Below are 25,925 nucleotides of genomic sequence, written 5' to 3' on the forward strand. Positions count from 1 at the left end.
TCCACTCCACAGACTGGATACGTGCGATATTCTCCTCAGGTGAGCTTCTCCGAAAGCCCTGAGTTCCTCCAGCACTCCTGACGTCGGCGCCAGTGTCTTTTGCCTGCGCGTCAGCTAGGTGCCTCCTGTGTGCATGGTCCCTCCTCTGAGCGACCCCCACATGTGTATTTCCACTGTAAGCCTCTCTGAGCATGTGTCTTTCCCTTGGCAAGCCACCTTGCCACCCCTGGGGTTGAAACATTCCACCTGCGGCTGGACACCCCAGTGTTCTCCATATGCACCCCTCTGGGTCATATGTGTATTCTCTAAGCCCCCCCCCCCTCAGGGTTGGCAATAATTGCATATTTCCCCTAAGCTTGGGATATGTTTCCCAGTGTACCTTGGTATTCCTGTGATAAATAGGAGTCCATCGTCCGTGCCAGTCTCACGACAAGGATCTCAGATTTGCGCAGGGCACTGGAAGACAGCCGAGAAGGTGGCGTGATTAGACTGGTAACCCCATTTGTCGTCATCCGACGTAACTCGGAGTGAAAACGAAAGGGAACGTCTCGGTTACGTATGTAACCCTCATTCCCTGAGTAGGGAACGGAGACGTTACGTCTGCCTGTCACTTTCCGCTGTACCTCGGGGATCGCCTGAGCTCAGTCTTGGCTCCTCAGCGAAGAAACATATCTGCATGTTGCCGGCGTCCTCCTTTTATACGCACGAGGTAAGGCGGAGATACGCTATGCAAATTCCGCAGACTCGTGGCATTTCTTTGCCATTGGCTCGTCTTGTAATACTCGAAGTTGATAGGCTTTCTAAGCGTAACCCCATTCGTCATCATTCGACGTAACGTCACCGTTCCCTACTCAGGGAACCTACGTAACCGAGACGTTTTTGGTTCACCTCGAGCAGATGGAGGAGAGTGTGGGCCCTGGCGTTGTGGCAGAGGCCGAAGAGCTCTCACAGGATGAGGGGGAGGGTGAGCTGGGCCCCTTAGGCTTTGGTGCTCGCCCCTTTTTGGTTGAAATCTGGGGGCTCACAGATAGATTAGTTCCAGCATATACCAGTTCCTCCAATATCTCTGAGAAGCTCAGAGGTGGGGAAGCTGGAGAGAGGGATAATGTGTCTGGTGAGAGGGGCTGTTGCTCTGGTGTTACCGGAGGCTGTGATATGTTGTCCTGGTTTTCCTGGCTGTTTTCCAGAAAGTCATCCTTGGGTGCTAAAACTTTTAGCAGTTCTAATCCGTCACAGTCTGTCTGTGGTGAGCACTGTGGGCAGGGGTCAGCTGAGATTGTGTCCGTGAGCAGAGGTTGTTTTGGCTGCGTGGTGTTACCATTGGAAGTATTGAAGTGTTCATCCCAGTTTTTAATAGCCAATAGTCTTTAGATACACCTGAGTGTAAGTGCAACATGAGTCATCACTATTTTGTAATGATGTAATTTTTGTACATTTAAATTTGCGTATATGTTCTAAAAGTTACTTTTATCAACTTTTAGGTGTACTATAAGCAGATAGATTGTCCTCAAAGATGACAGGTATGGACTAAAACCCACAGAAAAATATGAATTCATGGGGTCTTTAACATTCTCCCCTGACACCGGTTACAGAAGTGGTTAATTTGTGCAAATAAAATTTCATGTCCTGTAAGATTAATAAACGTTAGGAAGATCTCCTCCGCCTACTGTAGGCCTAATGATCCTCTCTACTGTCATAACATTAACGAGGCATCAAAGATGGTGTTTAAATGCCCACTGTCTGTCCTTGCTCCCAGCACTCACTGATATAATGCCATTATTGTTGTTTGTAATTAAGCAATATGTAAGGGAGTGAAAAAATACTTTAATTGAATTTCTGTTCAAATCACAAGATTACTCTGTGTGAAGAGATGCTTCACACACACACACACACACACACACACACACACACACACACACACACACACACACACACACACACACACACACACACACACACACACACACACACACACACACACACACACACACACACACACACACACACATTGTGTGTCGAAAACCAGGAACTTACATTTTCATTTGACACATCCTAAATGTCATTTTGATGGTAAATATTTCTAAGCTTTCAGTGGCTTTACATACATTAGTATTCTGTTTAAAACACACAGTGTAGTTATGGAATTCCTAATGCATGTATTATAATGCATGTAATATTATTTAAAGTCCTCCTGTAGTCAATAATTTTTTCCCTTAAAACTCATCTTTGATCTCCAAAATTACATATTTAAAAAATGATTCATGCCTTAAAATAGCTTGAATGTAACTACACCCTTGCCTCATAGTATACGTGCCACCATGAATATGCTAATTAGCCCCGCCTCCACTCCGCCAGCTCACAGATTCAGTCGGCCAACTTACTGAGGTAAACGCTGCACAATGGTATAGTTTTTTACAATGTCGGACACATAGTAATCAATATGATTAGCCGTTTGCTTGACTATGTTATCAAACAGCTAATAATGTGTTGCCATCTCAGTCAGGCAGCTGCCTTCTAACAATCATCAGAAACGCTTTGAACAACTCAGAACGTCAGTGGAGAAAGGCATATAGTTCATCATAACATCGTAATATACACCATACACCGTCTATATTACTAAATCCACCTGATTTTTCATATACAAAAATATACAACAAAAATATATACAGGGATACGTTGACGTGATTGGTTACAATATAGTTTGTGACGTCAGAAGCACCAGCGATTCCAAACCGCTTATTTAAAAAAAAAAATTAACATATAAATCAAACCGTCTTTTTTTTTCCCACTGCAGTTTTAAGGAGAAAATGCTCAGCAATGGTCTTGTTGACTTATGAATTTGCACATGATTTGTCTTAAAGCACATTAAAAACACCACATAGACTAAAACCTTGATTTTCACCACAGGGAGACTTTAAATAATGTAGTGAATATTTATGTCTCCATTAAATGTTAATGTGAAATTTCATGTATATGTATACTGTATAGCTTTCTCGGGAATTGAGGTCAAATACACTCCTCTGTACTGTAGGGGCTTAGAAGTTGTGAGTTCATTTGGGATGATGTTCAGCAGCGGCGTTGTTTTTTCTTTAGCCCAGCTGTAAGTTACTGTGCATGCCATGATTATGCTGATGTTGTTGATTTATTAATGGCATACCACTGGAAATCAGATTTGTACATGTTGTAGATCTCAGTATAGTTTCATTTCTTGTGGTATTTTTGAGTAAAAAAAAAAGAAGTCAAGGTTTGAAGTAATAGCTCACTCAAAACTGAGGTAAAAAGCATCTTGAAATGTCAGATCTTTCAGTTCATGATGCAATTTTTGCACAATCCAACAAGAGTAGTAACTATTTACTTGAAGGGAGCTACAGTAAGTTCTATCTACATAAATAAAGCATAATTAGGAGTTCACCCCCTTGAAAAAGTAGTTCTACATCAAAATAACTCTCATCTGCCTCTTTGAGCACTGAGACGTGAAGAGGCACTTTTGACACCTCTTCCCCATTGGTAAATGAACTTAAAGGAAGGAGAAATGTAAATTCATAGAGGTGGTTTGTAAGTCAGCTGGTCTAAGGGATGTAGCTAGATTATAATAAGTGTAAAGATAATATGATTGGATCATTTAAGCCATCCTCATTTGCCCCTTTTTATGTAAATGAATGCAGACACCACTAACAGCTCTTCATTAAGTCGTTAGCATTGGTTTGCTGATTCAAATTTTTATTTGTTGTTTGATTGCCAGTAAACATAACCTTTTCTACACTGCGGCTGCTAATAGTTTTTAGATCATTTTTGGCATATATAGGATGGCCTTCTCATATTTACCAATTAAGTTTTGTTTGTGAATGGGTATCTGAAATCTTTCTCTTTCATACAGATTCTCTGTCATAGCTGGACTTTTGACAATCAGCAGTCCACAATGTGTGATTTGTAGCCAAGAACTGCTAGAATAGAATACAAAAAGTGTGCTCACTTGCTTTCATAGACTCTTGCACGTTTTGAACTACTGCCGCTTGAAAATGTCACCGCTAACTAGAGGTAAGCTTAATATGATGAACTTCAAAGTGTTTATTTTTTGAACGACAAACTGGAAACACTTTTGTATTTTATATTTTCAAAGGTGCAATTCTGGATTGTTTCGACCTACTGTATGTGTCACCAAGTTATCTAAGAGATTCCAACATACTGTTAAGGTTACAATTCGTTGAAGATAACAAGCCCAGGTATAATAGATGCATTTTCACAGTAAACGATCAGCAGGGCATTTGAAAAATCTGTGAATACTGTCAAACATATGGTCCACAGAGCTAAGCTGAAAGATAGCAGTGAAACAAAAGAGGAGGGAGTCCATTAGTAACATGTCAAGAGATATATATTTCAGCCGCTTGTCTTCCTCTCTTCTGTGTAGAGGTAACAAGATCTGAGAATACTTTTCCTTCACTGTCTCTTTCTCTCAAAGCACACGTTTTTTTTTGTTTTTTTTTGGTCTGTCTCTTTGCTCAGATAAGAGAAGGGTTTCCCCTGGACGGCGGACGATCGGGGAGATAAACAAGCTGAGAGCAAATGGAATCTGAGAAGAACTTGTTCAGGAGGCTTTTGTGTGGGAGCACAGATGGGGAAGAGGTGTCAAAAGTGCCTCTTCATGTCTCAGTGCCGACAGAGGCAGATGAGAGGCAGAAATGAAGGGGTGGCCTTTACTGGTAATAAGAACAAAAACACTCTCAAGGGGAAGCGCAGCTCAGTGCATAAAAGGAAATGCGCTGTACACATGAGGTGAGCTTGCACACTGATTAAGTCTGGACAAAGTAGAGTAGTGTTCTTGGTTCTGACATTTCCTTTTTGTAACAATGAGTACAGATCTGCTGCTCAGTTTATAAAGCAGGATAATTCTCTAGGAATACACATACTGATCAAATAACTTTTCCCGCATTTCAGGTGCATCAGAAGGCTGTGCTTTTCCTAAATGTCAGAGGGATATTTGACCCTGTGGGTGAATGTTTAGAGATGACAGGTAGGACATTTTAGAGTTTTTTATAAACCCAAAGTTACTGAAGCCCAATATTAGCAACACTGAAATGGGTTAAATTCTCAGGCACTTTGAATGCAACTGAAATAAATGCATAAATTGACTTTTAAAAGTCAGTCAAACTAGTTGTAAAACAAAAACAAAATGTAATACTTTTTTATGGTGTATAAATTGATCGAATGTGAAAGTGGAGAGATTTGTTACAAAGGTTTCTATTTCAAATAAATGCTGTTATTTTGAACTTTCATTGAAGAATCCTAAAAAAATTGTCACGATTTCCACAAAAATATTAAGCAGCACAATACAACTGTTTTCAATATTGATACGATAATAAGAAATATTTCTTGAGCAGCAAATCATAAGGATCCTTCTGCATGATCATATGACACTAAAGACTGGAGTAATGATGCTGAACAATCTGCTTTCCCATCACAGGAATAAATTACATTTTAAATAAATATTGAAATATAAAACAGTTATGTAAAATGTTTTTATTTTTATATACAATTTAACAGTTTTTAAGTCAAGACAAGTCACCTTTATTAATATAGCGCTTTTTACAATACAGATTGTTTCAAAGCAGCTTTACAGAGATAACAGGAAAATAACGTTGTAATAATATTGTAAAATATAAAATTAAATGTCCCCAACTAAGCAAGCCAAAAGCCAATGTTGACAAAGGTGAAGAACGGCGAAAAAGGCAACAGTGACAAGGAACCAAAACTCCATCAGGTGACAGAATGGAGAAAAAAATCCAGGCTCAGTCAGGGGGCCAGTTCTCCTCCTCAACGAACGAACAGTGTATTGTAAGACTGGAAAACTAATTGAGAAACGACCACTCCTTTAGTGGACAAATTAACATATTGAACTCCCCCTCCCCTGCACTATCGAGATGAAGGTCTCACCTCCCTCATCCTTAATCTACATTTGTTCCCCTCATTCTTCACTCTTACAGAGATTACCCAAACTCACACAAGAATCTAAATGGTTTAATGTGAATGATTATCATTGAGTTTTATACATGTTCGGTATTATTTGAAATGTCTCAGTGCTACTGGTAGAAATGTCTCATTCCCAAATAAGTAAAACAAAAGGTAATAAGGGTTTTAAGACTTTAGGGATAACAGACACACAAAGGAATATGGTCTCTAGACAAATGGTCTCGTACCACCAAAAGGTGTGACCTCCGAATGCAAATATCAATTTTTTAGCACATGTTACCATTTGAAAGAGGTTCTGGCTATATAATATAATGCAGCAAAAGGATCAGCGCCTTTTCTGTATCTCAGATCAGCCCGTGAGGCTGGGAGTTGCAAAACTCTCAGCCGCATGTAGAATACAATACAATACAATTTTATTTGTAAAGCACATTTAAAAACAACTGACGTTGACCAAAGTGCTTAACAAAGCAATAAAAAAGGGTAGACAATACATGCACGAAACCAACAATTACACGTCAGAGAACAGACGGACACATCAAGGTACATTGAAAGCTAATGAAAAAAGGTCCGTTTTCAGAGAAGTTTCAAAAAGTTTCAGAGTTTGGGCAGATCTGATATTTGAGGGTAGGCTATTCCATAGCTTGGGTCCATAAACTGCGAAAGCACGATCACCCCTTTTTTAAATCTGGTCCTAGGGACAGAAAGTAAGTTTGAATCCCCCGTTCTTAGTGATCTTGACTTAAATTCTGGGTGAAGCAGTTCAGATAGGTACTGGGGTATCTTCTGTAAAGATTTAAAAGCAAAAAGCAAGACTTTAAAATCTATTCGAAATTTAATCGGTAGCCAGTGAAGCGAGATCAGAACCAGAGTAATATGTTCAAATTTACGATTTCCTTTGAGGAGGCGTGCAGCTGCATTTTGGACTAATTGTAGACGGGTGATATGTTTCTGAGGAACTCCAATATATAAAGAATTACAATAGTCCAATCTGGATGTTACAAATACATGCATAGCTATCTCAAAGTGTTTACCAGAAAAAAAAAATGGGTTAACCTTAGCTAAGAGATGAAGATGAAAGATCACAAGCATGTGTACTACGATCACTGGGGGCAAACAGGATAATTTCGCTCAAAAAGTTACCAGTAAGCCATAGTTTCAGTTCATCTATACAGTCCAGTTGTGGCTTTAAGGCAGACTTATCATCACGTTTTAGGGGCTAGTAAATGTGGGTATCATCGGCATACAGGTGAAAATAAACCCCATGTTTAGTTAAAATTGAACCCAGAGGTAACATATACAGATTAAATAGTTCTGTCCCAAGGATAGAACCCTGGGGAACGCCGGACCCAAGTTTCATTTTGGATGAGCACTGTTTCCCAATGCGAACAGAATAGCTTCTTTTAAACAAATATGAGCAGAACCATTCCAACACCATGCCCCTAAAACCTGTAGATGCTTCAAGAGGAGAGATTAAAATATTATGGTCGACCAGGTCAAAAGCAGAGCTGAGGTCCAACATGACCAGAGCCACTGATTGCCCTGTGTCAGTACTGAGCAAAATGTAATTTATGACTCATAGAAGTGCAGATTCTGTACTATGACGTAGTTTAAAACCAGACTGAAATTTCTTGTAAATCTGACTATCAGTTAAAAAGACTGGAGTTGGCTCAAAACCACTTTTTCGAAAATTTTTGAAATAAAGGGTAAATTTGAAATAGTTAAATTTGAAATAGGCCGATAGTTGTTTAAAATTGATGGATCCAAACTAGGTCTTTTAAGTTTCGGTAAGACAGAGGCGTGTTTCAGGCTATTTGGAACAACCCCAGTACAGAGACATTTGTTGATAAATGACAACAAATCCGAACCGATAGCACATAGAACCTGCTTAAAAAACTTAGTAGGAATCACATCTTGAAAACAGCTAGTAGTTTTTAAAGTTGAAACAATCTCAACGAAAGAGTCAAGGTAAACAGGTTCAAAGACAGACCATGTAGAACAGGGGTGTCAAACTCAGTTCCTGCTGGAGGGCCACTACCCTGCAGAGTTTATCTCCAACCAGCTCCAAAAACTCCTGCCTGGAAGTTTCTAGTAATCCTGAAGACCTTGATTAGCTGGATCAGGTGTGTTTAATTAGGGTTGAAGCTAAACTCTGCAGGGTTGTGGCCCTCCAGGAACTGAGTTTGACACCCCTGATGTAGAAGAACATGTAGGAACTTCAAGTGGGATATAAATAGACAGCAACATTTGAGATCTGATCGTTGAGATGTTCTCATCAAAGTGTGTTGCAAAATCTTCGCAGAGAGAATCAGAAATCACTGGGAACAGATTTGTAGTGGGATTTAGAGCAGAATCAATTATTGAAAATAAAACATTGGGCCTGTTACTGTGGATTCTAATCAGCTCAGAAAAGTAGTGATTTTTAGCAGCTTTAGCAGCTTGCTGAAATGCAGCAAGAGAATTCTTTAAAATTTCAAGAAACATGTAGTCTGTCCTTACTCCACCTGCGTTCAGCCCTTCTACAGGTATGTCTGAGTGAACGCACATTATCATTAAGCCATGGTTTTGAAACATGATTAAATTTCTTTTTCTTTACCTTGATTGGAGCAACAGCATTTAAAACATTTGAGCAGACAGAGTTAAAAAGATTAAAGTGATCTTCAGCATCCAAGGAACTCAGTGAAGGAACAGTGGCTTGTTCCACAGCTAAACCTAGGTATAATGCCACAAAATCGTCCTTAGCACAATCTTTAAAGATTCGAGTTTTCCGTGTGCAAGTATGAAGTTTATGTCTGGTGTCATTAATAGGTAGAGAAAACAGAATCGGAAAGTGATCCGACATACCAATATTACTGATACTAATATCTGATACCTGTAAACCACGTGATAGGATTAAATCTAGAGTATGTCCCTGGATATGAGTGTGACCAGACACCTATTGATCCAAGTCAAAAGAAACAATAAGATTCCGAAACTCTCTAGAAAGTGGCTTAGTATCACAGCACACATGAATATTAAAATTACCCAGGATTAGAATTCTGTCAAATCTGGTAACCAAATCCCTCAGCAAATTCATTTAAATAATCCTTATTTGGTTGAGGTGGACGATAAACCAGGGCAAATACTTGCGAATTAGTTGATGTAGGTTACACCAGTTGTACTTCAAAAGTACGGCAGGGGCTAGTTGTTAGGCCACGGCAGGGATATTGTTTTTTAAACAGTGACGCTAGTCCCCCTCCACGACCAGATAGCCGCGGTGAGTTTAGGAAAGCGCAGTCCTGTGGAACTAATTCAGTGAAAGGACTTAGCTCATCCGGTTTAATCCATGTCTCAGTGATAAATAAGATATCCAAATCCTGCATCGTGAAAAAATTGTTTATTAAAAATGTCTTATTCACCACTATCCAGGCGTTGATCAGGGCCACTTTAAGAGATGGTGCAGCTACCTCCAGCTGCCTTGTATGAGTTAGCAAGCGAAGATTATGATGATTCACTCCACGACGTCGAAAGCTGGGGGGGGGGGGCGGGGGGGGGGGGGGGGGGGGGTTATTCACGAAGGGTCGGACGAAAGACATCCAACAGCGGGTTGAAGCCACCGATAAGAGGGGAAGGACCATGCAAAAGCCCCGGCGAGACGGTGCTCGCTGGTTAGCACAGGACCAACACACACAGCCGAAGACCGCGCCAGAAACTTCAAGCGAGCAGCAACTCCACGCCGCTTTCCATGCTTTCTCCGACGCCGTCATCTCCAGGGAGGGTCAGCAGGATACCAATGCTGTTGTACAAGAAGATGCTGGTACACAGGTGGGGGAGATTGGCAGCACTCTTCAACATTACTCTTGGTTAGATCGATAGTCATACGGATGTTTAGTAATGTTTGACGATCATATACAAATGACATATTGCAGTCCGAAGTTAGTAGCGACAAACAAAGAAACAAGCATAAAATCACGAATTTTAGGAGTGAGAAAGAGGGCAATAGACGGCAAGCCACATACAACGGCACCATCTCAATTGGTGGCACGTATTGTATTTTCTAATGTCGAGTTTGCAACTTTTCTCTTTATTCCAGAGCACTTGATGTTATTGTATTGATTATATTTGAACTGATTATGAAATTGGTATGATACATTTACCTGACATAATAAATTATTTACCTGACATAAAAAACCTTTTCATTTATGGGGTCAGATGAAATAACGAGAAAATACATATGAGAAAATGTATTGCATTTAACCAAAAATAGTTTGCCGCGAGAAAAGTCAATAACACGCAGAGACCTTCTGGGCTCGTCAGATGCCGGACTTTGGTGTGATTGAGCGCGAGTTTACAATGATTATTAGGGGTGTGAACCTACACTGGTCTCACGGTTCGGTTCATTACGATTATCATGTCATCGATTCAGTTCAATTCGATATCGCGATGCATCGCGATGCACTGCATCTGCAATTTAAATTTTTACTCCAAAAGTGATGTGTGCGTGTGCGCGCGTGTTCGACTGTTCGGGAAGTCGCACTGACAGAAACAGTGACATTCCAGTTTAAGTTTCAAGGGAGTAAAGCCTGTTTATGCCATTTAGTAAATGAAATTGTGTCAAATCAATTTTGTTGTAAAGAAATGTTCATTTAAAAGCAGCGCTCATTCATCGCAGTGTATAATGTTACCATATGCGCGCATCAACCGTCGCCGAGCCCGCTGCTGAAGGTAACGATCATCCATTTAATCACGCGTAACAACACAGAATAATTGTAATTTGACCATCGGGTTCGGATACTTAAATCAGCTCTATGTGTACGTGACATGAGCGCGCACAGCTTGTGTCTTCTCCAGGTCGTGCTTACCAGGTTGTTCATTAGAGCCAAAATGTGCCCAGAATAGATAGGCTTTTAAAGTATTCGGAGCATTTTTAATTACTCGCACTCAAGTCTCGCCTCCTCTGACATTAGGCTTGTTTGAGATGCGCCTCGCCTCGCCTGAAATGTAGTCGAGAGTAGGCGGCTGCAGTGAGAGGAGGAGTGAAAAAAGCGCAGGCAAGCCGGACAGTTCTCTCTTCTCGCAGTGGATCTGACACCTGCGAGATCAATGATGGATATCGCGGGATTCACGGGATTCACGCTCGTGCACAGTGTTGGATATAAATTCGATGTAATTTAAGTTCTGTTGCTTTTATATGAAAATAAATATAATGAACAAGACGCTCAAAGTACGTTTATCAATCATTTTTTTTGTTAATACAGACATAGGCTGTGTTTTTTTTGTTTTGTTTGTTTGTTTGTGTGTGTGTGTGTGAGAGTGTTTTTAATAATAAAATGACATTAATAATAAAATGACATTGCATAACCCATAGAGATTGCACTGTCCAAGAGTTTGGAAATATTCACACATAACATACACATAAAACATGATTCCGAGTTTTAAAATCAAACATTTTTAAAGAGAACAATACATCACCGTTGTTTAAACCAATCAACAATAAGCTGTGTCGTCAGCAAGTCGTTTCCCATCATTTTGATCAGCGCAGTCGGTGGAGATCAACTGCGCGCGACTTCAGAATCCGACACGTGCGCCTTGCGCTCGCGAGAGCTTTTTCGATCTGAGGTGTCGAGATCTTGGAATAAACCGGCTTCATTCAGAGTGTTTAACCCATAAAAACGAACTATAGTAATGTTTTGGGTGCTTCTGATTATGGTTATTTAACGGTGCTTCGGGCTGAAGAGACGCTCGCGAGCTATCTCTCTCCCGAGTCAACGTCATCATTAAAAGCCCCGACGTTACCCACCAAGCCTTTAAAATCTACATCTTCGCTGGTGGGTAAAGCTTATTCAGCAGCAGGTCAGGCTGCGTCATGTCTACACACTATGTCTATACTGCAGGCATACCAGGCTGATCTGCTGAAGGACATCGTTGAACACGAGGAAGTCAGCGCTGACGCAATTCGAGAATTGCGTCGCGCAACAGATCTGTCTCTCCGGGCCACCAAGGAGATGGCCAAATGAGTGTTCCAGAAGTTTCTTCCTTGACGTTTCGATGTCCCCGAGACTGCTGGGCGGAAAGTGATTATTAAATCTGAGCAGTCTCATCCGAGTACAAGCTCCTCACAGCACAGAGTGCACCAAAAACAGAGCGTCGCTCTCGGGCTCCTCCACAATCTGGGGAACCTGGGTGGCGGTCGCAGTCCAGGCCAGCTAGGGGTAGGCAAGATCTGAGGACTGTCATCTCTAAGAAGGCTTGGGCTAAGAAGAAGTCCTGACGCCCAGGGTGTCAGACTTCTGAGGGTGGTCCCCTCCGGGCAGGGACGATTTCGAGAAATCGTTCCTCCTCGGCGCCCTCTGGGGAGCGATTCTCTGAGGAGAGTCGCAGCGCTGCCACACCGGTTGTTCCCTGCCGGTTCGCCGCTTCAGGGCACCGAGGTGTCAATGTCCCCATACGATCTTCCGAGCAGGGTCGTAGAACGGTCCGTTCGGTTGTTCCCTGCCGGTTCGCCGCTTCAGTGTCTGTTCAACCAAATCTGAGGCCAGTCTCGAGACACTTAGTAGAATTTCTGGCAGCGTGGAAACTACTGCCAAATATTTCTCAGTGGGTCCTGCATATAATAGAAATGGGTTACAGAATTCAGTTTGGTTCTCGTCCGCCCAGATTCCAAGGGGGTTCTTCCCACAGTGGTGGACCCAGAGCAGGCTCGGGTTATGGAGCAAGAAGTACTGATGCTTCTGCAAAAAGGGGCTATAGAAAGGGTTTCTCCTCCCAGCAGAGAGTCAGGGTTTTACAGCCGTTACTTCATCGTTCCCAAAAAGGATGGGGGGTTGCGTCCTATTCTAGATCTGCGTCATTTAAACAGTTATATGTTTTCAGTTATAAGAGTTCAGAAACTCAAGTTCAAGATGCTTACTCTCAAACAGATTGTGTCACAGATTCAGTCCTGGACTGGTTTGTCACAATATACTTGAAAGACGCTTACTTTCATGTATCTATACATCCTCATCACAGGAAGTTCCTGAGGTTTGCTTTCGGGGGCGAAGCATACCAATATCGGGTCCTTCCGTTCGGCCTAGGTCTATCACCCCGCACCTTTACAAATGCGTGGATGCAGCGCTGGCTCCTCTGAGACTCCAGGGCATTCGCATATTAAATTATATCAACGACTGGTTGATCCTAGCTCGTTCTGAGCAGATGGCAGTTCGGCATCGAGATGTCGTTCTGTCTCACATAAAGAGGTTGGGGTTGCGGCTAAACACCAAGAAGAGTGTGCTCCTCCCAGCCCAGAGGACCACTTTTCTAGGGGTGGTGTGGGATTCGACAACTATGCAAGCACAAATGTCTCCAGCATGTATTTCTGCGATTCTCACAGCTGTAAAGAGGGTAAATCTAGGCCAGTCACTCACTGTGAAACAGTTTCAGAGACTGTTGGGTCTCATGGCAGCTGCGTCCAATGTATTTACTTTTGGCCTTCTGTATATGAGACCCCTGCAGTGGTGGCTCAGGACCAAGGGGTTTTCTCCAAGGGGAAATCCATTTTGCACAATCAAGGTCACGCGGCTATGCCTACGTGCCTTGGTCATGTGGAAGAAACCTTGGTTCCACGCCCAAGGCCCAGTATTGGGAACTTTTTGTCGACGCGTAACGCTATCGACGGATGCTTCCCTCACAGGCTGGGGGGAGGTCATAAGTGGCCGCTCGGCAACAGGTCTCTGGCAGGACCATCGGCTATCTTGGCATATAAACCGACTAGAGATGATGGCGGTATTTCAGGCTCTCAAATACTTCCTGCCAGACCTGAGAGGCAATCACGTGCTTGTCCGCACAGACAACACATCGGTGGTCTCTTACATCAACCATACAACCAACCGCACAATCGGGGTAAAAGCGCTCACATCCTGTCTAGACTCATCCAGGATGCCTTTCCCAAAACTCTCAGCACCTGCAAAGGTGCCTGATAACAAGAAGGGATGCTATAAGTGAAATTACCTAGGGTTGTTAGGTTCTAATGGATCGGTTAGGGCTCCAACGGAGAGTGGCGTTCCCTACTTTAAATCCCAGACAACAGGGAGGGCTCTATTCAACCCTGCAGAACAGTCTACCAAAGAGAGCCTGCTAAGTGCTATTTACAAACCTACAGATACTGCTGGGAGCAGGAGTGGCCATGCTCTCCCTCTAGCCTTGCCTCCAGTCCTCAGACTGTGATGGACCAGGACCCCCAGAGGTCTTAAACAAAGATTTAAATCAGCAAGGATTCCTGAAAACTTTGTGAAAGCCACCGACCTTGCCCTCGCCTATCTAAACTTCCAGACTACTGTCTACAGACATGCCAAAAAGCTCAGAGGGGGAGACCGGTTTTTCTCTTTCTTCTTGATGTGTACCAAGTACAGATGCCTCTCCATGGCCTCCATCGCCACCATTGAACAACCAATTACAGCAGCTGTTTGTTTGGTGGCCCGGATAGTCAAATCTGTGGTGCGGTTCAGCTCAGTGACTGCTTCAGGTGACAGCTCTTGCCCCTGATCCAAATCAGTAGAATCAAGTAGATCCACCTGGTATGCCAGGACGGCCATCGTGTGCAAGGTGCCACCGACCTCAAGCACAAGGTGGTCTGCAACGACTTAGACAGCAATCCCTCCATTGGAATTGTTTGAAAGCTGAAAGGGATAGATGCAAGCTGTATATGGCCCAATCCAATGAGCATTTTGTTTATTTCAGACCTTCATGCTGAGGTGAAAAAGACATGGAAAAGGCCATATACAGCTTGCATCTATCCCTTTCAGCTTTCAAACAATTCCAATGGAGGGATTGCCTGAACGGGTATATGTGAGGATGCATCGCCCTGAGAGAGATAGCCTGCAAGCATCTTTTCAATTGGATGCATCCTCACATATACCCGTTCAGGCAATCCCTCCATTGGAATTGTTTGAAAGCTGAAAGGGATAGATGCAAGCTGTATATGGCCTTTTCCATGTCTTTTTCACCTCAGCATGAAGGTCTGAAATAAACAAAATGCTCATTGGATTGGGACAGTTATGGCTTGACAGGAACCGCTCGTTGATTCTGCCTTGATCGACATCCTGTCTTTCGCGCCCCCAAACTAGGTCTAGTCTAGTCGTGGCATTGGCCACTACTTCCAGCAACTCCTTGTATGTGGGGTGGGCAGGCAGAATAGGCTCACTAAAGGGATATCTTCACCCTCTTTAACCACATCCCGCTTCATCCTGGATGGATGGTGCTGGAAGACTCAAGAGAATGTACATCCTGATGCAGCAGATCGTTTGAACCAGACATCTCTAACTCCTCAGTCAGCTTGACCTGTAACCCCCACAACTTAAGTCTCCACTGTGCCTCAGCTAACCGCAGGGCCGAGCCGAGGGGTGCAGATGCTTGTCCACAACCCTCAAGAATAGGGCCAAGCAAGAACGGAACTTCCTCATTTTGAATCTCTCACAAATGGGCACATTAAGCTCCCTTGAAAACTAAACGTGCATGCTCCTCACCCGACGCAGAGGTTGTGTGTGTCCTCAGGTGTCTAAAACCTGGGACACGGAGACACACACTTCCTGAAACACTTGTTCGAGTGCTTATCCATAATAAATATCTTCAAACACGTTAACAAACAAATTGCTCCTGAAGACAAAAAAAGCTGATGACATACATAGCAGTCACCCTTTTATACTTACGGGCACTCTGGTAATGACATCATGGACTGTCGTCGCAAATGAGTTTGTTGTGTTGGCACACGTGCCGTTCGGGTGACCAGGGAAGAGCCTGCAGTTCGGGCGGCCAGGGCGGAGCCTGCCGTTCTGGAGACCAGGGCAGAGCTTGCAGTTTGGGAGGCCAGGGCGGAGCCTGCCGTTCGGGAGGTCAGGGCAGAGCTTGCAGTTCGGGAGTCCAGGGCAGATCAGCCTTCATGGCCTGTCCGTGAGAGCCCGGCTTGGCCACTATGGCCGGGGACCTTTTGCATTTTGATGCTCCCCAACAGACATTCTACTGACTATAAGTAACAGTGCAACTACATGTCAACTTATTCTAAGCCTAACCCTACCAGTTTACAAATACTCTACTGACACTCTAATGAGAGTTAGTAGACATGTAGGCGAACCGTTACTTATAGTCAACAGAATGTGTTAAAGGGACCATCAAAATAAAGTGAAACCATCATTTCTCCTCTCCCCGAAACCAGGTGCAACTCTTTGGGGCGCATGAATAGGCCCAACACCATTCCAAAAGTATCTGTATAGTAAATATTTACAACTCTTTTGTTCTGGTCTGGGTATTTAAGGGAAACTGGCAGAACAGTCAGGGGAATTCTGTAACCAGAAAACCCCTACGTAGTGGTGTGTCAGTTTCTTGAGTAAGAAATCACACACACCACTGTGTGCCTCTCTGTTGTCAGGTATGCATTTCTTTGTATTTTAAAATTTGTAATTGTGTTAAACACATTGTGCTCATAGAACACACATTATAATTGTTTGTGCTACTACAAGTACACACAGACTAGTTGAGGTTTTTCTTTAAAACACACGACTGCTTTAATGTTAGTGTTGTATTAGATTAAAAGTTGCTATGCATTCTAGACCATGTGTTTTGTGTAAAATTGGAATAATTGTAACACTGGAATTGTCCAGCAATTTGTACGTGGAACACTCTGTCTGCTATTTCCCATGTAGCTGCAGTAAACCATGTACAGATGCACATAATTGCCAGACGGCTACAATGTGATTCACAATTGCATTATCATTTTTGAATCGGCTATTAATTGTTAAATTGTGTAATTGGCACAACACATTTTTACCTGACAAATAAAATGTTATATTTGTTTTATTCTGATATTCTTCTGAAATCATTTATTTCTAGTAGATTAAAGTGGAGTTGGGTGTTACCGCAAACATTGTGTCCATGATTGATCAAACTGAAGGCTCATGAATGAATGGAACATGGTGCACATCATCTGGGAACTTTTGATTACTGACTATCACTGACTTAGCAAGATGTATGAACATGGCTATGAAATTTACACTTCTCATTATGAGCAAGCAGGTAGCGGTGGAACTTAACGGTAAATAGTTAACATTGCAACCTCTGTTTAAGATGCTCTGTGCGACACCGGGTGCCTAATGAATGAATAATTGAAAGTATGGGATACCCAGAATAATCAAAAATCTAAATTAAAACATAACCAATATTTATGGTTAGTTCCTAATTAGTAACACAGTCTAAATTTAAATAATAATTTGAGATTGGAGTCAGATTAAGCATGGAGTTAAGTAAAGTTTAAATTAAATTCTAATTAAGTGAACTTCACAGAAGCGCTAGTAAAAGACCTATGCATTATACCTTCAACCACACCACCAACGGGTTGTCCTCACATGCTGCTTTCTTAGCCTGATTCTAATCTCACTGCCAACCTTCCAGAACAAAGTTTGACTCATAAACACGCTTATAATGCTAAAATGCTGCCTACACAGGCACCTCAGTATAGGTTTTAGAACAGAGTGATATTCTTCATATGCAAGCTGCCATAGATGCACAGAGAGTCTCTTCATGTATAGACAGTTATTTCAGTATTTGTCTTTCTTCCTTCGCTGTCACTGTGTGTGTGTGTGTGTGTGTGTGTGTGTGTGTGTGTGTGTGTAGAAGGGGTGCATCAGAGGCCTGGGCACAGAACAAAGAGACAGGCTCATTATAGTTTGATCTGTTCAGCGGAGTGACTGACTGCTCTGTCTCTTTCTCTCTCTCGCTCTTGACTGCAAGGGAATGTGGTACTAATGATGTGATTCCTCGTCTCTGATCACCCTCTTCCTGACTCTCATTACCGCAGGGTGGCCAGACTGTCACAGCCCACCCGTGCCCACGCATGCCCACTTACTTACACACACTTCAGAGTGATTAGGACTTTGGCTTAGATGTCTAAAACCATGTGCGGTGTAACTCACTCATGCCGAAATTATAAGAGGACTGGCCCATAGGGAAGAAAAATCATATGTGAGTTCATCGTTAACAGTTTGACCATAGTAAACTAAACTAGATGAAATCATTACGTTTATAGATATGAATTTGTGCAAAGATAATGTATTTTATTGGACAAATGATATTAAAGCATTTTCTCGCTTTTAAAGTTGATGTGTTTTTTTTGGTATACTAATTATGCATGGTTATAAGGTTTGTTGTATTTGATTTTTTGCATCTAACATTGTATTTTCCATTTCCATAATCTGCTTACTGCTGTTTCTCATGAGAGAAAAGACTTCAGAGATCTCATCAATATCTCAAACTGTGCTCAGATGCTAAAGTCTGCAATCAAAAATCAAATATTTATCATCAAAATCTCTAAATGGTTGAGGATGATCATAGAAGTGCTATTACTGTGCTATGCGTTTTTGCACCTGATGGATCATGAACAGGTGAAAAACATTTTGGTAACACTTTAGAATAATGGTCCGTCATTAATAGGTAACTATGCAGGAAGTAATGCAGAACAAATGAGTACTACATTAACACTTCAGCTACTACTATTAACAAAGGTGCTGTTTACACGACACCATTTTCAAATAAAAACGTTAAACTTTTTGTAAAAACGAAAACGTTCGTTTACACAACAGAGTTTTGGGTGCCTGAAAATGTAAACTTTTGAAAACGGGTTTCAAAGTGCAAGTTTTTGAAAACGGTCTCCATGTAAACAACATAAACGCAAATCTCTGAAGACGATGACGTCATGCATGTGCTTATTACGTGTTCAGTCTATAGTGTTTCATCGCCATTTTACGGCCTGGCAGCATATGCAGGGTTTTTAGTAATTTCCGCGGATCCGTGTGAATGGGGATCGTTTTGACGATGATGTCGTCTGTAAAAACATGTAAAATATGTCTTGTTTCTATTTCCTTTTTCCTTTAGGGAACATTTTGAGATGTTTGAAACTTGAATGAGAAATGAAGCCTAGCGCAAGTTCTGCCAGGAAGACTCAATTGTTCACGTCATGCATTACGTTCTCATTTATCCAATCATACCCTAATAGCCAGTATAAAAGGGCGTTACTTACACATGTCTGAGTTCACAGATGCTGTCGCTTCAACCACCTCCATCCTCCCCCTCCACCACCAAGACAGGACTTTTTCTTCATCTCCCTAACATTTCTATGCTGGGTCCTCCCCTCCATCCTTCCCATCACCTCCAGACGGGCTCTCCCCTCTACCTTGAAGACGTCAGGATGTCCTCTCCTCCTTCCACCCCACCACCACCAGATGGCACCCTTCCTTACTTCGCGGGGGTGAGCTGCGCCCCTGCCTTCGTCTTCAGGCAGGATATGCAGATTCCGTACCCTCGGAATGCAAGTTACGGACGGGGCCTACGCCAAAGAATTTGATTGTTTGCTGAGCTCTTAAATAAATGTTCATTGTCACAGTATTAATACTCCCGAGTCTTTCTGGTAGAACTTGATCATGATTGAGAACTTGATTAAGTCAGTGAGTTATAAAAGAGCAGCCTCTTGGATTAGTCGGTTGAATTTGACCTGAACTTTTAATCTAGATATTTTTTGTGAAGCTAATGACATGTCAGTATCTGACTTATTCAATCTTTCACTGACTGATTTCATCTGCTGTGTCTCTCATTGCTCTTTCCCCCCTCTTTCTCTCTATCTTTTTTTGTCATTCTTCCACCCAGCCCTTCATCTTCTACAGATACTAGTCAACTGCTCATCTCAACAGCTGTCTGTCAGACCATCACAAAGGGTTAATGCCTTACACACTCTTTTCCCCAGCTATCCCTCGTCTGCCCGGCACTTTCATCATCTTGACTTGAGGGAGAGGGCCATTAGGACAGTGACAGATGATTATGCCGACCAAACGCGAACTGAGATTGATAGATGTGCAAGTGTGTGTGTGCGTGCACGCTCATGGGTTCATTCATAAGGAGCCACTGTTGCAACCATCTTCAAGGTCATTGATTCTATGGCTAACCGTCCTGTTATGTTCTTCATAAGACAGATCCACACATTTAACAATCAGCTGAATTGAATTCATCCAACTAGATATTAATTAAATTATCTCTTCTTTTGTGTTCGATAGAAAATTATAATATCGGTTTGAAACGATATGAAGGTATGAAAGAGATTTCATTTGTGGATGCACAATCCCTTTAATAGGCGTTTTTGTATTTTATCTCAATAAAAGATGGAAAGACTTTGCATTTACTGGAAAAGATAGTCTGGAAGTTACATGTGTGAAACCTGCGTAATTTCAATGTAACTCTTCTGTGGTATGTTGTACATTATCAAACCAAGAAAATAATTTCGACTCATCCCTTGTGCACCTCTATCACCTCGAATGCATGTTTAAAATATGCATCTATTACACAGTGTTACCAAAATATAATGCAACAATTAAACATTACATGTGTTAGCCTGAGACTGGTAATGATACAAGTGGTTCTGTAAAGTTATGAGTAGGCCTATACAGAATCTGTACACTTTTCGTCAAATCTCTCTGTTGATTCTAAGGGGGAAATTCAGTTATTTCATTGGCATATTATAAAATGTGTTAAGCAGAGCTGTGAGGAATTTATGCAAAACTCTTTGAAATGCAATCAAGCAAATAAAGGAGTTTGCTAGCTTTTCAACCATCGTACCAAACTGTTCTGAGAATGGTAGTTGCTTTTCCACTTGAGCATGACTCAGTGTGGAACATTTGCAAACTGTTCCCAGCAGGGCTAGCTAAAGGCGGAAAAGTCAGAGCCAGTCTGCAGTTTTTTGACAGTCAAGGTTGGCAGATTTCTCCAAAAAATCATGTGATTGATAAGCACAGGCTTCAGACTATAAATCCATCCAAAGTATATAAACATGTTTGATATTTTGAGCCGATTTTAGAAAGCATTTTTTTTTTTCAACTTTTAATTCGCCTCCTCACAATCAGGCTAAAGTTTCAGTTTGTTGAGTTCGGAATGACATGAAAGGCTAGTGTGTGTGATCCTCAGTCGTTTAGTGTATGAAGCTGTAACCCTTTACGAAGTTGGCAAGTGTATGATGCATAGTGTTTTAAAGCTGTTCCGATTGTTGTAACTGTGTCTGGGTCAGACAGGTCAATTTAGCTCAAAAGGAATTATTAATTAATTTATAGGGAATCTTAAATGAATCACTTAAACGGCCGAGCAAATGACTCGTCCAGCGTTCATTTGAACGGGCCGTAACTATCAGCTCTAAAACGGATATAAATATCCAAACTAAAGTGAAACACTATATATAAGCAAGGTAACTTAGATCAGCAGTTTAAGACATTAAATTCGTAAGCACATAACACAAGAACAATTATCTTTAAAATACAAAGAAGACATTATTTAACACATAAAACTAATATCTAACACAATCAGACGCACACACACATTCATACGAGTTGCAGAAAGAAAGGGGGTGAGGAAAGAATGAGTTTTAAGAGTGAGATGATGAAATCCCAAGTTTCTATATGCACTTATAAGACATGACCTGAACGAACCATCAATCATTAATTTATCCCTTCTATCGTTTCTTAGGCGGGGTTATTAAATGTTATATCAAAGCACCAGTTCATTTAAGAGTCTGGAGGATACTTGCTTGTCTTTGCGTTCCTTTGGGGATTCCTTTTGTCGGCGTAAAAGGGTGTTCCCTTTCTGTCGCTCACGTTCGACCTGACGACGTAATTGGGATCACTTCAGGGAGCCCTATAAACTTCGAGTGTCTACAGAACGAGCCAATGAACGTTGGCGTGTGTGAGAAGCGTCACGCTCCCCCGCCCTGCAGCGCGGGTATAAACAGGAAGCGGGCGCAGGCACTCATTGTCTTTCGCTTTGGAGCCAAGCTTTCGTTTTGACTCTGAGTTTCTGCAGACTGCTGCAACGTTGAAGACTGCTACAAAAGGAAAATACTCTGTTCCAATGCTGGTGTGAAGGCGCGATCAGCGGTGGCCGCGAGCATTACAGCTCACAACTGCTGTTTTCACAGCATTGTTTGTGTGTGTCTGTGTATGTGTCGGTCTCGGTGGGCATTCCTATTTGAGTGTGTACCCAGATTACATCGCGGCTATCCCTGGGTGCTTCAGCACTGAGAGAGTTTTTTTTTTTTCTATATTTTTGTTTTCAACTAAAAGAGCAACACAAGCGTGACCCTGCGTCCTTTTCAGGATGTCATTCCGCTTGTGCGTTTCTGGATGCGGTCGTTCCATGGCGCCAGCAGATGGCCACAATTGTTGCCTCTCGTGTTTGGGCGTTCAGCACGCTGAGGCAGCTTTTGTGAATAGTTCATGTTCTCATTGCGGGAATATGACTATGGCAGCGCTAAGATCAAGAATCGCTTACCTCACGGGAGGTGCAGTCCCCTCGCCAATGCCCAGATCTAGTGTTTATTCTTGACCTCAGAATAAACCTTCTTTTGCGCATGGTCAGGGTGATCTGAGAATTACCTTGAGGGCTTCCCCGCCGAGGCAATCTCCGCGGGCCCCTCACGCCTCTCAAGCGCTGCCGCCGTTGGAGCTTCCAAAGGAACGCGCTGGTCCTCCTCATGGGCGACCAGCCGTGTCTTTTGGGGCCCCACCTGACGATCAGATGTTGATCGCAGCATCGGAGGGGGAGCTTCAGTCCTCCGGCTGCGTTACCCCCTTCCGGGAGTGTGGCGTTGCCCGAGTCAGATCCAGAATGGGCGGCTATGCTTTCCCGGGCTGCCGAGAAGGTCGGGCTTGCGTGGAACCCTACACCACATCCCGAACCTTTTGGGTTGAACGATTGGTATCTCTGGGCGGGCCGTGCTGGTTCTCAGCGCGCCGCCCCGATACCATTCTTTCCGGAAGTGCATGAGGAGCTTACTAGGACGTGGACGGCGCCGTATAGTGCCAGAAGCCGTCCTAGTGGCTCCTCCCCTCTCACCACCCTTGACGGCGGGGCGGCTAAGGGGTATGTGGATGTCCCCCCGGTGGAGCGTGCCGTCGCAATGCAATTGTGTCCGGCGTCCGCTCCCTCCTGGCGGGGCAATCCACGCCTCCCGTCAAAGGCATGTAAGTTTTCGTCCGGTCTCACGGCGAAGGCTTACAGAGCCTGTGGACAGGCTGCTTCCGCTGCTTCTGATCTTGAACAGGCTGCTTCTGATCTTGATTTTGGGTTCTTTTGTCTGCTGGTCTACATGGTTACTCGTCTGTCCGGTTACTCGTCATGGCTTCTCCATGACTTCTGTAAATCTGCTCTAGGGAACAAATTCACAAACCAAACCTCAACCCATCTAAAAACTAAAACCCACTGCTTTGTTCGGGTCCTAAGATTTTAAACTCAGCTCTTTGTCCCGCCTCTTGGATGAGTTCTGACCAATTAGGCACTTTCTTTATTTTAGAGGTGGCATTCTCTTCACCTCTCATCGTAAATCATGCGTTGTCTGTGATCTCTTTACTCTCCGGCTTTAGCAGAGTACAAAAGTATACAGTTTAGACATGATTCCTATTATAAGAACACGACACATTTTACACAGATTTAAATCAAGCCATCTTCTGAATTAAGAACATATGATCGTACTGATAGGAAACAAGACACACTTTCATTCATACATTTAATAGTTATAACAATTAAATGACTTATATGTGATCTAAGCATAATAGACACATACAGAGGTTGTAGAAACAATATAGGATTATGTAGTTGAACAATGTTTTATTATAAGTCCGTCAAGAATTGTTTTGGGATGCTTTTATGTAATTTTATATGTAAAGTCTCAGTCTCTGTGGTTTTAAGAGATTTCCACCCTGGGGTTGTTCAAAGGTCCTTAAAAAGGAGGAGGTCTGTTTTAAATCATTTGTCATGGGTTCAAACAACCTCTGCCTTTATCTTGGTGGGTCCTGAGCCGTGCCATCTCTGAACCAATCAGTCTTTTCCAAACTATCTAACGTGGACAATGTTCTCCTTTAGTTGGGCACATCTCTTTGAAGCTTTAGAACTGGCTGGAGCCCACTCCATTTATGGTTTGGGGGTCTGGAATGTTGAGTTTTGTGTGGAATTAGGTTTGAACGAATCACTTGGAAGAATCATTTGTGTTTGGTTCGCCCTATAATCCTTCTCGATTATAATTGACTCCACATTTTGTCATGCAGTGTATTCCAGCCTTAACTGTATGCTCAGCCATCCTGGTGGAACTCCTGTAGTGACGAGATGATAAAGTAGTACAGTATTTTTACACATACCTTTTTGTCAAGGTATATTATTTTATATCATTACAACAGTATATTACTTATAATATGTCAATAACTTTGTAGCTACATTGTAAAAAAAGTTGCTGTCTTAAATTTTTAAGTACAATCAACTTGGATGTTTAGGTCATTTCAGCTTAAATTACAGCAAACTGACAAAAAAAAAGAGCTGAATCTTGTATAACATAAAAAAGTTGAAAATTGCTTAACTTATTTTGATGAGTTAAAGCAATGTAAATACATATGTTGTCATAACTTATTGATCATGTAATTTTGTATAGTACAGTCTGTGAACTTTTACCATGTGTTATCTCTGGTCAGAACCTCTCACCTTTTCTTTGCTTCCTGTTTTGCATTACAGGCCATATACTGTAGTTTTGGCTTTATATCATGAGGTTTTTTATGTTGCTTTAGTAAGGGGCCACTTTTCAGCCCGGGAGTTTCAGGCCTGACACCGGCCCACTTTTTCCATGGTGGTGGAAATTGGATAAATAAAAGCAACATTTCAGCTCTTACTTTTGTGTAGTTTTTATTAATACCATGGTTCAACAAATAATGTAAAGGTTAAATATTAATTCACATAAGCTGAGAAGTTAACAAAAACTATTCCACTATTCCACAAGGATATGTTGATAAATTAACAAAAGCAGAAAGAAAGAAAGAAAGAAAGAAAGAAAGAAAGAAAGAAAGAAAGCATTCGAAATGTATCCCACTCTTCCACAAAGAGGCATATTGAACTAATGTTTACAGTTCAAGTCACAGTGCAGTTTACAGTTACATTGCGGATAGCACCCACAGCATCTACAGCATCAGTAGCTGCCTAAGCAGTGCACTGGTTTCAGCCACTTTATCGATAACTGTATCGTTGCTTACAGACATGTCGTGAGCTTAGAATTATACAGTTCTATCTCCACTTTTGGTCGAAATTGAGTTTTTGACATAATCTTATCCATTAGGTGTTTATTAATGCCGGTGTGGTGTTATTTTTGTAAAAAATTATATTGTGTCAGTAGTTATTAATAAAATAGAAAGGTTCCATCTCACAAAATAGCAGGGATGTAAAAACTTTGATGCTCAATTTTCTCAGAACTACCCTAAACGGAGATGGAACTGTATAATTCTAAGAGAGGAACAGATCCTGCTTTCAAGTTCCATCTCTGGTTCTTCCATATATGGGAGTCCGCCACTATCCTCCTAACCTTCCTGTGTCACCCCACTACATGTCCTGACAGTATTACCTTCAAGAGAGGACTTTTTCAGTCTGTCCCACTGGTATGCCAGGCATAGACAGCTCAGTTTGTAATGTGCTAACAGTAGCTCTGTCATCAAACCTAAGCAGACATTTGCTGATTTCCTGGAGTGCTGAGTTAGGGAGTGTCTTATTTTACCCAGATTGCATTGTAGTGTAGTCCTACTTCAGATAGTCAGAGTCTTAAGTGCTTTGTGCAACGGTCTGATTTAGCTGTCTATCTGAAGTCTGACTATCGACTATATCTAAGCCATAGTCAAAGTCTATCTTTGTGAAACCGGCCCCAGAAGGGCATATGCCAGGGGTGTCAGACTCAGATTAGGCAGTAGGCCGGATTTGTTGGAATGAGAGCTCATGGGGGCCGTCATTGTCATGGTCATTATAATTTTTCTGCATGGGTATCATAATGTGGTAATTTACTCCTTTACTTCACCCACTTCTGCACCAAAAATAGATATTGATTTATCATGTACCATCATATACTGCTCTTTCTTACATTAAATAACTTTAATTCATATTGTTTACCCTGGTATCCTCTC

At 42.1% G+C, this 25,925-nt stretch overlaps 1 long non-coding RNA gene across 3 annotated transcripts in view; it reads left to right on the top strand.

Annotated features, from left to right (window-relative positions):
- Window positions 1–4,145: 4,145 nt before the first annotated feature.
- Window positions 4,146–25,925, top strand: part of LOC143696946 (uncharacterized) — a 36,467-nt gene continuing 14,687 nt past the window's right edge. For 2 of the 3 annotated variants that reach the window (XR_013186090.1, XR_013186092.1), the window contains exons 1-2: window positions 4,475–4,773; window positions 4,936–5,011. This is a non-coding gene — a long non-coding RNA (uncharacterized LOC143696946). Of the gene's footprint in view, window positions 4,224–4,474; window positions 4,774–4,935; window positions 5,012–25,925 lie in introns of those variants that run through there. The other variant, XR_013186091.1, reaches the window with a different exon arrangement.

The sequence above is a fragment of the Siphateles boraxobius genome, unplaced genomic scaffold (assembly GCF_051911475.1).
Source record: "Siphateles boraxobius isolate OS27281-9 unplaced genomic scaffold, OSU_SipBor_1 31, whole genome shotgun sequence".
Taxonomy (NCBI): Eukaryota; Metazoa; Chordata; class Actinopteri; order Cypriniformes; family Leuciscidae; genus Siphateles; species Siphateles boraxobius.